Below are 14,487 nucleotides of genomic sequence, written 5' to 3'. Positions count from 1 at the left end.
ATATTATTTGAAAGTAGGCCATGTTAGTTTAAAGATTTAAATTGTAAACTCTAAAGCAAACACTTAAAAAAGAAAGCAAAACTTAGATATTAAACCATTCATGTAGATAAAATTGATCATTAAACAAATCCCATTAATACAAAAGGAGATGAAAAAAAAAAGAGTAGATGAAATAAATAGGAAGCAATTATCAAGATGGTAGATTTAAATCTAACCAAATTGGTGTTCACATTAAATATAAATGGCCTAAACACTCCAATTGCAAGGCAGAAAATGTCAGATTGATGAAAAAATCAAGATTTAATAATATGTAATCCAGGAGAAACCCATTTTAAATAGAAAAAAACCAAGTAGATTAAAACTAAAGGGATAGAAAAATATACCATGCTAACACTACTCAAAAGAAAGCTGAAGTGGCTACACTAATATCAAAGTAGATTTCAGGATAAGGAATGTTACTAAAACGGTTATTTTCTAATGATAAAGTGATCAATTCAAGAATACATGACAATCCTAGATGTTTATGTATCTAATAAAAACTTCAAAGTACATAAAGCAACTCTGCTAGAATTGGAGGGAGGAATATCAAATCCAGAAGGAAAATTGAGAACTGGGTTTCTTTCTTTTTTAGTGCTGACTGCCATTGGGTTGATATATCAATGTTCTTTGTTGAGATTTTATCTGCCTTCTTGTATATCTTGATGTTAAAAAATTGTGCATAGAAAAAATTCAATCTTACCTCATACTGATGGTTTGCTAGGGTCCAGCCAGGCCAGTCTCCTCAGTGCCTTGGGAAACCCACTCCCACCTCAGAGCCAGCACAGATACTGAATGCCTTGCTGGAATACTTCACCATCCTTCACCCAATTCGTTAAGACTCATGCTTTGACCCTCAGCCTAAACACCGTTTCCTTAGGGATTTATCCCTGATCTTCTACCTCTCAGACTGGACCCCATGCCCTACCTGTCAGCTTCTTGCTTCATTCATTCATAGTCTCAGCTTAGTTGCTTAGTGTGTGTCTCCAACACTGTTGAAATCTACAAGAGGGGCACTGAATATAGAGGATGCAACCTTATTCTTTTGTATTTAGTGAACAGACTAGTACACAATAGAAGCCTTCAAATTTTTATTGAATGAATAAATAAATCTTTAAAAAAATTATGGTTTTCATACCACATATAGCTAAAAGATTCCTTTTAAGGAAAAATAATCTGTATTTCATATGCATCATCTATTTTAATTTAAATTCCATTATAAAGATGTTAAGGGACAACAAGAATTAGTGGCTGAAAAGAGAATTTCTCGGATATTATAAGAAGAACACATTTATGAGATTTTAGCTACTCTGTGTAAGAATGTTCTTTTTATCCAATATGTGTGCTGATTTTTCAACAAGGAAGAAAAAAAGCTCAATTTTGCTATGTGTTTTACAAATCTCTGGAGGAAAAAAAATAAGAAAAATGTTAATATTTTACCCATAAAATGTCTAAGTATTGTTTCCAATATCCTTCTAGAGAATTATTTCCATGTGTGTCTAGGGAATTCATTTTAGAGATGAAGTCTCGCTGTCCCTTTGGATGGATGAAAGTCACCCTCAGTAACATTGCTGGCGGTTACGTGTACAGTTTCAGAGAAGGATACAGCCTCTGTAATGAATAATATGTGTGTAGTTTGCTATGTTCCAGCATTTACATTTTAAGCTCAAAGATTTCAAAAGGCACGAAAGTGGCTAGTGATTTGAAAGAAGCAGAAGACTCTCTGGGATTTATGATCACAAGCAGCAAAGCACATGAATAAACCAAAATGATGTAAATAACTCCTTAGGATCGGGGAGCATAAAAATGCGGGAACAAGAATAGAACAAACTAATGAAGAATGAGGGATAAGTGCAGATTCACACAAGGAATTATAAATTAAGAAAATCATCAGAAAAAGAGAGTGGGAAATGGAGCTGACAGCATAATAATGTCAACAGAATTGCTTCCTGCAGATTAAAAGGCTTGGAGAGAGGGGAAAAATTACAAAAAGAGAATGTCCAAAAACACAGCAATATGAACTAGAAACACAATAACAAAGCAACAATAAAATCAGACTATTAATGGGAGGGAAAGATTGAAATTCACTGAAGCCTAATGAGTCACCTATCCTATGATTAAAAAACAAAATAAACTGGGAGTTTGGGATTGACATATACACACTACTATATTTAAAAGAGATAACCAACAAGGACCTACTGTATAGCACAGGGAACTCTGATCAATATTCTGTGACAACCTAAATGGGAAAAGAATTTGAAAAAGAACAGCTACATGTATATGTGTAACTGAATCACTTTGCTCTACACCTGAAACTAACACAACACTGTTAACTAACTATACGCCAATATAAAATAAAAATTAAAAAAAGAACAAAGAAAGAATTTAAAAGAAAATTAAAAAGAAAAAAAATTTTAAAAAGAACAAAATGAATTAAAAGCAGAGACCACAATGGTACCTCAACAGAAAAATGTATAGTCCAAGTCCTGCAAGAAATCTTAAGCTCTGGTGTTGAGTGAGAGCGCTGACGTGGAATGACAAAAAGACACGCATTCTTCTTAATCTCATTGACTATGGCAGCATTCAGCATCATTTTCTTTTGCTAGAACTTCACCATGCTCAGAGGCACTCAATTTTCCATTTTGCTCTGGTCTAAGGACTTACATTAAGTCTAATTTTTAAGGTAATTTTTTTTTTCAGGTAGTGCATGGGTTTTACTTTGTGTTTCAGTGCTAAAATGAATGGTTACTCTCATAATGGCAAATATACCCTGAGTCGTAAGTGGCAACAATCTTTTGAATTAGAAAGACGCTTAGAGGATTGACTCTAGCCTAGCCCCTCTGATTCACCAGCCTGAGTCAGAGACCTGGTCACTGTCTTCCTTCCCCTTGGGTGACCTCCTTGAGTTTTCTCCAGTGTGTTAAAACACTCATCTACCATCACTGGCATCTTATGACTGCCATTATTTTACCTCTCTTCCTCTTTATCCTTAGGATGTTTATATTCCTTTACTATCATTGTAATGGAGTTTCGGGGGCAAGGTGGGTGAACAGTGATGGAACATAGATGTTCATTTATTTTGTGTTACCAGCAATGCCTACTATCTCCAAAGCAGTGATGGGAATAAACGGTGTTTGGGTTTCAGGTATGATACAACCCTCTATCTTCCCACAGAACACTGGGGACACTGCACAGTACCCAGCTGACTTCACCGTCCTCTGCACTTTCACACCAGTTAATCCATTCTTGCATTTTCTGCCCTTGCTTCATCAAGATATTGCCTATCTATGTGACTTTGATCATTGCTGAAACACTAATACCTTGGATGAAGCAAAGGGGACGTTACCATCCCTGTACACCACCTGCTTACACAGCATCGACTACATAGATAATGCAGTGAACACTTAAATATAACCCAAGTCAGGTCTCCCCTGAGGTAGTAAGGGCACTTCTTTGGGACAAAAAAGTGCCATCCTCCTGGGGTTTCTCCACCGTTGGAAGCTGCTGTCAGGTTCTGATCTACGACAGTATGGAGGCCAAGGGCCAGCTCTTCCACCTCGGTGTGACCATTTATGGCAAAAGACGTCAGACTGACCTAGAATTCTACACCCAGAGTATTAAGCAAGTGAACAAAGACATTTTTAGACAATGCAAAGTCAAAAACTTTACCTCTCATGCACCCTATTCAAAAAGCTTCTGGAAGATGAATAAAAAGGCAGCAAACTAAGAAAGAGGAATGAATATATGATATACAGGAAACAGAGGCTCAAACACAGGTGATGAGAAACAAAAGGAATTTCCAGAGTGACTCTGAAAGATTCCAAGACAACAACTGTATACTGGAAACTAGTCCAGATTGACGCAGAAAGAAGGCTCCCAGAGAGGTGTTTTGAAAAAAATAAAAAATAAACATTCAAAGACTCTGATGTATCTGAATGTATTAAAAGGAGTACTTTGTCCTGTTGGAGAATTTGGGAAATGAATTACACATGCAGTGAAAACTAAGTAAACAAAAAAAAGTAAGTAATTATTAATCCTAGGGAACAAACAAAGCTATCATAGAAAGAAAAGTGTTTATAATACGCTATGTGGCTCAGCTGTAGCTGAGTTATGTATAAATATTTACATAATTATAATAGTGCAAACCCCAAATACTGATTTAACCCCAAATGGTAATATAATTATATGGAAAAAATAGCAGAAGATAAGGAGGGAGGGCATTCATAGCCCAATTTAACAATTAAGTTAGATATCTAAGTCTGAAAAATTAAATATTTCAATGTAAACAGAGAACCTGAGAATGCAGATCTGAATACTAGAAGAAAGCTTAGAAAGGAAAAACATGCAGAAAGCAAAATCGGTAGGTGAATGTGTTTCTAGAGGCTGTGTTTCATTCCAATCACATGAAGACGCAGCCCTAACCAACCCTTAGGTTCAACAATGCCTTCCACATGTTTGAATCAATGTGTCTGATCTCACCCTACATCAGCCAACACGGAGCGCAATGACACCCGACAGCTCTCGCTGGTGGAATGTAGGATGTAGAAAGCCCACTTACAGAGCCTTAACTGCAAGTCTCAAACACTTAAGACTTTAGAAAAAAAAATCTGCTGATAGGGACCCTGGTAAATTGTTGCCCTAATCTCCTGGTCCACTCAGTTACACCCATATTCTGGGATCCAGCATTTTTTTTTTAATTTATTTTATTGAAATATGGTTGATTTACAACGTTGTGTTAATCTCTGTACAGCAAAGTGATTCAGTTATACACATATATATATTCTTTTTCATATTCTTTTCCATTATGGTTTATCACAGGATATTGAATATAGTTCCCTATGTTATACAGTAGGACCTTGTTGTTTATCCATTCTATATATAATAGTTTGCATCTGCTAATCCCAAACTCCACATTCTTAACATATCACATTCAAGAAGTTTGCTTACCTTCCTCCTCTTCCATGTGATTCTTTTTCACATTTGTTAAGAGTTCAGAAAGAGATAAATTAGACCCACACAAGGTACATACAAAAATATTCTATCCATAAAATATTAGTTTTTAAATAAAGGACCTAATGACCATCCACTCTTAGCTGCTCACAGCAAATGCGTACGGTCCTCCCCAATGCCCCTCTTTTTCTCATGTTTTGTATTCACTGCATCAGAAGTCCATTAGCTGCACCCTCAAAATAGCCTCAGAGGCAGCTATTTGCCACCTCTTCTGCCACCTCTCTGGTCCCACCGCCACCGCTCTCTCCCCTGGATTGCCACGATGCTGCCCCATGGATCTCTCTGCCTCCACCACTGCCCCCTACCCTTACGCTCTGCCCATCAGCCAGAGTGGTCCAGTTAAACATGTCAGGTCCTCTCTCTCCTTTGCTCAGAACCTTCCAGGGCCCCCGTTCTCTCACATGAAAGACAATCTTTCTCTGTGACCCAGGCTCACTGTTCCCCTCAGATGTGAGCCCCTGCTCCTCTCCCTTGCTCGTTCCACTCCAGCCACATGGCCTTCCCGTCGTCACGAGCATCCCCACAGGCTCTGATCTCTGCATCTTTATACATTCCTCTCCCTCTGCCCGGGATAGCTCTTCCCACAAAAACCGCCTCGCTCATTCCCTTGCCTTTTCAAGGCTTTGCTGAGCCACTGCCCCCTCGATGAGGCCCTAACTCAAGTTGTCTCCACCACAGTGAGCACTCCCAATTGCCCTCATCTGCGCCTTCTCTCCGCAGCATTTGTCACCTGCATCATTTACTTATTTATAATCCTTTTTTATTGTCTGTCTCTCCCTCCCTTTAAAACTTTAGTTCCTAAAGAGTAGATAGTGGATTGGTTTTACTCCCTGATATATCTCCAATTCCTCATACAGTTTCTAGCAAGTAGTAGAATCTCAGTAAACATTTCTTAAATACATGACTGTTCTATTAAACTCAATTAAATATAAGTAAATAGGGGATTCCCTGGTGGTACAGTGGTTAGGACTCACTACTTTCCCTGCCATGGCATGGGTTCAATCCCTGGTCAGGGAACTAAGATGCTGCAAGCCACGTGGTGTGGCATGTGTGTGTGTGTGTGTGTGTGTGTGTGTGTGTGTGTGTGTGTGTCTGTGTGTGTGTGTCTGTGTGTGTGTCTGTGTATGTAAATAAATCTCAGTGAAATATAACATCTTAAAATGAACGTTTGACTACAAATGATTCACGATTCCACCTGTACATTTATGGAACACTTTATCCAAACTGCTTTTATTCCAAAGCATTTTCTCCCCCCACTGTCTCATTAAGTCACCAGAGTGTCTGTCGTTACACACCGTAGGAGGGGAAAAGACAGAGGCACAGGGAGTGGAAGGGGGTTAGTTATCCAGGATCTCAGGTTGTGTGTTCTGGGCAGTACAAAGATGAGAGTACGCTCCCTTCACTGCTGGGGTGTCCCCGTGTACGACGACATTACTGTACTCTCTCCCTGTGCAGCTTGCTGGCCTCCTTTCTAGCAAGGGAGTGTCACCAAATGCACTATTAAACTTCAAATTTAGTTTATATCTATTATTATCGTTTTCATTTTGGGTGTAACTGAATAGCTAACATTTACTGAATATGTATTATGTGCTGGGACTGTGCTAAGTAGTTTAATACAAGACGTCACGAATCCTCAAAACAAATCTTACAGGTAGCTATTATTGCTATGTCCCCATTAGGGATGAGAAACCATACTGAACTTTGAACCCTGTAGTGAGGAAGAGACATGGGGTTTGATCCAGGAGTCATTTACACAGGGGCTGCGGGCTCAGGACCCTCTGAGAAGGAGAGACTTGTCCTGCACTCGCCCCTCTGAAGGGGGGCAAAGGCACCCACAATTCTGAGTTCAGTTCCTGAAGATTCAAAGTCCCCAAGTTAGCCACCTTTGATCCGGACGTCACTGCAGAATAATGGGCTACGATGCTTATAATAAGATGTGCTTAGCTAGGTACACTGTATCTCTTGGGGTTCATTTCAAAGTCTTTGTCATGTTTCATCTTTGTAATTTTTACCTTGAGATAGAGGCTCAGGAATGATATCCTTAGACTAAAACTGAACACAACACGAAAAAAAGAAAACTCTGCCACTGAAATGTCTTTGATTACAGTTCTTATTTACTCTTTTCTTTCTTTCTTTTTTTTTTTCTACAAAATCCTAATAATCTACCATAGAGTACTTTTTCCAAAAATTAAAACTATGATTAAGGATTGAAAAAACCAAACCAAAAAACACGATTTCCAGAGCGGTTTTTTTCTAAAGACATCCTCTAGGCCCGAATCCGTGCTGAAAATGTAGCATGTTCAAAATACACTGTCGCGTTAATGCTAATTTACAACTGCATGAGGTTTTCCCCTTAAGGGACCGAAGCTCAGCTGGAATTCATTAATTTTGACAGTTTGCCTATCGCAGTAGAATGGATTCGCTGAGTGACAGAAACTTCTCTAAAAAGAGAAGAATCACATTCTCCTTGCTCTTAAGTATTCATAACAGAATGGAGTTTGAACATTCTCAAGACAACCAGACGCACCATTAATAACCCCAGAACCTATGAAATGCGGCTCAGGCTTCACAGAGCAGAAACCCCACTGCCGCTCGAGTCCCTTTAGTAATAAACCTAATATACACCAGCCAGCTGTGTAATGGGCCCAAGCACACCCTGGGGCTCAGAAGAAGGTCATAAAATAGAGTCCGTTATCCCACATTGGGAATTTGACTTGATTCGGATTTGACACTTCATTTGGAGAAATGTCCTAGAGGCATATCCTTTCTAGAAGGTTAGGGTTGGAGTGGGTGGCTAGCTGCTGCCAAATTAATCCTGCAGAACACTTTTAAACGTAAAGGAGTAAGACTTTTAAAATATTCCCTTCATGATGACTTCTGTAAATCAAATTGAGTTGTAACGTCTGAAAGTTATTACTGGAACATTTTAAATTAAACCAACGCGGCATCCCTCATTCCCAAGAGGGAGCGTGAAGACATTGCCAGTCATAGCATTTTCTGGTGTTTGATTAAAAAAAAAATCCAATCTTATTTGTAAAGACAAAGTAGTTCTAACCTTAAATGGATCATAAGGAGGAAATAATGACCACACAGCCTATCAAAGGACACCCCGGGACCACAAGCATGGCATGCTCTTGATCCTATTATGACTGTCTCTACAGACAGAATAACCTGGTGTGAGACGCCAGCAAGAAGGTGCAGGAGAGGAGGTGACGGGCGCCGAGGACCGGACCCAATACCAGCTTCTAAATCAGTGCTACCTTCATTTGCATATTTGGGGATGGCCACAGTTATCATATTGACAACATAGTGCATGAAACCCACGCACGATTACTGAAGCCCAACACAGATACCATGAGGAAAGAGTATAAAGCAAATTCTATTATAGAGCCCCAAGTATGAATCTCCGAAGAGGAGTTTAGGAAAGGGTCAACGTCAACCTCACAGAAATGCTGAAGTGGCGTTAGACTGGCCCTAACCTTGTCTTATTTAACAATTCATTAGTTACTTAAGCAAAGATCATATGATGATGGGAATGAGAATGAGAGTCACATCAACAAGAGGAGAATGCATTCAGTACCACGCCTGAACCCATCCATGATCTCCTGTGACCCCGGTCAGCCCACGGGGCAGGTGTTATCGTTATACAGACAGAAGTTGAGGCAGGACCCTGACAAGTTACTCTCATGGGGGATGCGGGGCAGGAGTGGGGAGAGGGTGTATCAGTCTGCTCAGGCTGCTGTAACAGAATACCACAGACTGGGTGGCTTCAACAAGAATTTTACTTTCTGACAGCTCTGGAGGCTAGAAGCCCAAGTTCAAGGTGTTGGCAGGGTTGTTTTCTCCAGACGCCTCTCTCCTTGGCTTGTGGATGGCCACCTTCTCACTGTGTCCTCACGAGGTCTCTCCTCTGTGCACATACATCCCCGCTGCCTCTCTTTGTGTCCAAATTTCCTCTGCTTGTAAGGACACCAGTCAGATTAGGTTAGAGCCTCAAATTAACGACTCATTTTAACTTAACCACCTCTTTAAAGGCTGCATCTCCAATATAGTCACATGCTGAGAAACTAGAGGTTTTAGGGCTTCAACATATGAATTTTGGGAGGACACAATTCAGCCCATAACAGAAGGAAACAAAGATGGTGGAGGCATGAGAAAAAGAAAATTTGAAACAACTGTGGTAAAGGAATTCTGAAGATCCTGAAATGACTGCTATGAGTAAGGAGATGAAATGTACTCTAGGCCCCCAGACCCTCAAGAAAGAAGTTAAAGGCTGGCAGGTTTTTGCCTCCACAAAAGGTAGAATGTTCTGACAACTAGAACTGCCCAACATTGAGGCTAGTGCTGGAATGTTTCCGAGGGGAATGTTGTATTGGTGCAGCCAAGGGCCGTGAGGGTTATTGAACCATGTCTAGGTTCTTACACCTTTTTACTAAGAAGCATGAAATAACTAAAGCAATGCATATTTCTCTGCCTTGGAATAGAACACTGATTTTATAACTTGATCCCCTTGGAAGCTCCTTTTCTGGGTGATATGAACAAGGTTCTTGTAATTAATTACATATTAGCTCTAATTCCTGAAATAACTTATACAATTATTGATACAGTTTCAAGTGAACATGCTTTGCAAAGTAAAGCAAAACTTTTCACCCTTTAAGTAGTCCTAATTAGCTACTTATATCATATAACTGGAAGATAATAGCTTGAATCTAAGATAAAGGCATACGAATAATGTATTAAAAACACTTTTTGAGAGGAATCAAACTGAAGAAGGCAATCTATACGACTATTATCACTATTTAATGATACTTTCTGCTAGGACTGGGCTTGGAGCCAGCACCTCGGCTAAGACAACCACTTGCTATTCTTTCTGCTATTTAAAGAGTCCCTACTTTTTGTGCTGGGTAAGATCTGTGAGTTTGGCAGGTCAGATGAATGCATAAAATGATTTGGGAGAAATATACTGACAGCTAAATATTTATATGGGAAAACGTTCACATCCATTTTCTTCCAATATCTGAAAAAAATTCTCTAATACCAATACCACCATACACACACAAGGCCGTTCTATGCCAAGGGCTGTGCCAGACACAGGGAGGAGTAAAGAGGTGCATGGAGGTGCTCAGGAAACACGAAGCCAGGTAGCTGCTGTCTTCACAACCATCCACAGGTCACAACAATTGTAAGAAGGGAGGATGGAGAAAATGAGAGAGAGGCAGCATAAACAGGGAACGGGGATGGAGCAGAGGAGGGCAGTGGGTCCCACTTGCTGGGATTAGGAGAGACACTGTGGAGGATGCCGCCTGGAGAGTATTTTGCAGCTTTAACTCCCCGCTCCGGGGCTTTTCTTTCATTTGGAGGGTCCTTATATCGAAGAAGTGATTCTCCACTGGGGGAAATTTTGTTCCCCAGGGAACATCTGACAATGCTTAAAGACACTGTTGATTGTCCCAACTGGGGGTTGGGGCGGTGGTATGGTATCTAGTGAGTAGAGACCAGGGGTGCTGCTAAACATCCTACAATGCACAGGACAAGCCCCTGTAATGAAGAACTATCCAGCCCCAAATGTCAGTAGTCCCACAGTTCAGAAACCCTGCATTGGAGTATAAGACCCACAGACTTTCTGTCCTTCCCTCCTTTACCTCAGACGAGAGGTGAGTTTGGGAGAAGAAAGTAGCACATCTCCTTTCTGTCCTTTCTCCTGCTGGCATCTGTCTGCCTGCAGGGCACATGTCCTTTGGGTCTGCTGTCAGCTGTGTGGTAAACTAAGCAGGGTGCAGCTTGGCCTGGTTCTGGGGTTCAAACTGAGACTCTGTCATAAAAAGATGATATTTTGATCTCCATCACTCCTCTTTTCTCTTTCTTTCCTCTCTCCTAATTGGTTCCAAGTGTGGAAAGAAAACCAGATGTCTCATTGGCTTCCTTAAAATCTCAACATCAGTTACCCTCAAATGTAAAATGTATGACAGGCCTTAACTAAATTCTCCAAATGTCAGCGCTTAATAAACAATGAGTAGATTAAGCTCGGTGAGTATTGAATTAGATGTGCACGGACTTGGGGTCATCTGGAGATCCATGTCGCCCTAAGGAATTCTGAAAGTGGCCTAAAGATGAAATCTCGAGGACCTCAGATCCAAGGAAACCCTAATTAGAGGCTCTTGGTTTTAATAGCTTCTGAAGAGGTCAGACTGTAGGGCTACTCTAGAAGAGCCTTTAAAATATTTTTTTAATTTAAAAAAATGTGTAACTCTGTGTGGTGATGGATGTTAACTAGATTTATTGTGGTGGCCATTTCAATATATATATGCATATATCAAATCATTAAGTAGTGCATCTGAAATTAATATAATGTTTATGTCAATTTTATCTCAATAAAAAACTGAATTAAATTTTAAAATGATATTTTTTTTAATGATCAATAACCACCTTGGAAAAGGCCTCTTTAACAATGGCCAGAGCCCAGAGTCAAGCCATGAGAACAAAAAGTCTTTCTTTCCTTCCTTCCTTCCAAGGTCTGCATAATATGTAAATCACGGCACTTTCTTTTCACCCTATTTCAGCGTGAGCCTGCTCTGCCTCTTTGAATGTAAATAGAATTGTTTGCAAAATCTGCACACAATGTGTCAGCAGAAGTGTCTCTAAAAATTCAATGAAGCCCTTCATCCCACCTTTGCAATGCAGTTGGTTCCCACTTGATTTTCCAGGACCCTCTTTTCAGTTACTATCTTATTTCCTCAAGAATGCGATATGAAAATGTAGACTACGGAAATGGTTTTTCTGCTTGCTTAATATATGCAATCTCCACCCTCCTTCTGGCTTTGTCAACCCCACTTTGTAGGGTTCCAAAGGGTGAGGCATGGTCTCACATATTTATGTAGAAGAAAAATGTGACGTGCTTTTGGAAGAGAGAAGACAAGTAAGAGAATCCGGGGTTTGAGTCACTGTCTTCATTTGCATCTATGACACAAAACAGAAACGCTCATCAGTTTGAAATGGGTCAACTATGCACAAATCAATTTTAAAAACTGCTAAGGCATCCAGAGATAAATTGGCAAAGGAATTAATCACTCTCTCCTCCTTCCTTGTCCGTATGCCTGTTAACTGTGTGTACAGCACTGAGTTATATTGATTCCTGTGCTTGGTTTTCTCTCCCACTAGACTGAAAAGTTTCAGCGAGGCAAGGACTGTATTCCATCCATCCTCAGGTTTCTAACACCTAGCCCAGTACTGACACAAATGAGATACTACGTAACTGTTTGCTGAATTTAATTCAGTTCAAAGGACATATGAGCAGACAAGTCACAAAAGAGGAAATGCAACTAGTTAAGGAACATGTAGAATTTATAGCAACTAAAGAAATGCACAAATAGCCACAGTGTTTAAAATGCATTTGCAGTCATTTGAAATGAAACTGTATGCACATTTTAGAAAGCAACTTGGTTAACAGGTACCAAGATGCTGAAAAATGTTATACTCTTTCACTCAATAGTTCTGCTTTGAGGAACCTACTTTATAATACCATAATACTAATATACATATATGTACTGTTGGTGAAGTACCTAACTACAATTATGCTGAGAAACTTCGAATGCCATTGTATCTTTTAATCCTCAAAAAGACAACAACAACAATCTTATGGGGTAGGTAGTAGTCCCATTTTAAGAATGGGAAACAGAGGCTCCTGGGCATTAACTAAAATAAGGAGGTCATGAAGGCCACAGGGCTGCAGAGGGGCAGAACCACGATTCAAACCAGATCCATTGACAGGATTTATCAAAAAAAAAAAAAAAAAAAAAAAAAACCCAGATCCGTGAAACTCCCAAGCCTGGGCTTTTTCATCTACAATGTATTCTGAGGTTATGATCTTAAATAGCATAGATGTTTCTACACAAAGTTCTTCTTCTCAGTCTTATTTAAAACCCCACAAAGTTGCAAATTATCTAAATAAACCATAAGAAGAAAATATCTAATTGTGGAGCATTAGTTTAGTAGATATATAGCTTACAGATGAAAAATTCTATTTAAAAATTATATTATGGAATACTAGAGATTTAAGACAATATTAAGCAGAAAGCACAATTGTGACTGCACTGTGGTTTCAATTAGAAAAACAAGTTTAAATGTAGAAAAAAGAAAGGTAATAAGGAATATTCTAGCCTTATGAGAGTTAGGACTATAAAAGATATTTTCCCTTACTCTAATGTCTTGTTTTCACTAGCGGAGTTTTTTACTAATGGATTTCTTGAATTCTAACTGTTAGTTATAAAAGCAGGTTTTGATTTCACTTTAAGGCATAAATGATGTACAGTATAGGATCCCATGTTTGTTAAATCAACACTTTACCGAGCCATGGGAGAAGTTTGCATTTAAAAGCTCAGCAACCTGCATGTCTTGGGTCAACAACTAATTACAGGGCTGGTGGCATTAAGTCACAGGGAGGAGAGAGCAATGGTGGGTCCTCTTCTGATGACCCTGAAAGTCAGGACTTATCAGGAGGAGAGAGCCTGGGGCAGCCTCTTTCCGACTGTGTGTTTTCTTCCCCTGACATTATTGGACTCACCAACCTCTTGCTGAAGTTTTCTGGGACCATTCTATCTGCTGGGCTATTCTGTTGGATCTCTGTTTAGCCTAACAGCAATGGGACTTAGGTGAAAAAACTTACCCAAGCCTCAGTTTATTTATCACTAAAATGGGACTGAAAATAACTAGCTTATATTTATATAAATAAATATGTACGTTTAGTGCTATTTTTTGCCAATAATATTCAATGAAGGATAGCTACTATTATGAGTATTAAAACAGTAGCAATAATAAAGAAAACAATGTTGATGATAATATATCCACCTGATTAAAAATTAATTTGTTTCTATGGGTCCAGTGTTACTGATGGATCTCCTTTACCAGCAAGAGTCTATTTCTAGCTCTTTCTCCCCCCCTCCCTGTGTTTGAAGAGCTTGGGAATCTTTTTACCCATCTGTTCATATCTTTAGCCACCCAAATACACGCACAGCCTGATTCCTCCTACAAGAGCTCAGACAGTGGTGGTTAAGAACATTCCAGAACTAGACTAGCCTCCCTAGGTTTGCATCTTGGCCCTACCACATTCCAACCACATGACTGTGGGCGAGGTAATGACCTTCTGGGCGCCTCTCTTTCCACATCTTTAAGATTAAGATAATAATAGAACTGACTTCACGGGGTTATTATGATCATTAAGTGGGCCAGCACAGAGGAACATTCAGAACACTTTGGGCATATAGCATGTGGCCAGGCAACACAGTCCTGTATCTTCATCAGGATGCTGATTGTTAAAGATACATGCACCCCTATGTTCATAGCAGTACTATTTACAATAGCCAAGGCATGGAAGCAACCTAAATGTCCATCGACAGATGAATGGATAAAGAAGTTGTGGTACATATATACAATGGAATATTATTC

At 39.6% G+C, this 14,487-nt stretch overlaps 1 protein-coding gene across 1 annotated transcript in view; it reads right to left on the bottom strand.

Annotated features, from left to right (window-relative positions):
• DSCAM (DS cell adhesion molecule) overlaps positions 1-14,487 on the bottom strand; it is a gene marked incomplete at its 5' end in the record, with an annotated part of 739,398 nt that overhangs the window by 624,096 nt on the left and 100,815 nt on the right. The gene's annotated exons all lie outside the window — the stretch shown is intronic.

The sequence above is a fragment of the Balaenoptera borealis genome, assembly GCF_965194805.1.
Source record: "Balaenoptera borealis genome assembly, chromosome: 5".
In the NCBI taxonomy this organism is placed as follows: domain Eukaryota; kingdom Metazoa; phylum Chordata; class Mammalia; order Artiodactyla; family Balaenopteridae; genus Balaenoptera; species Balaenoptera borealis.
This window is presented reverse-complemented; position numbering and strand designations above follow the sequence as displayed.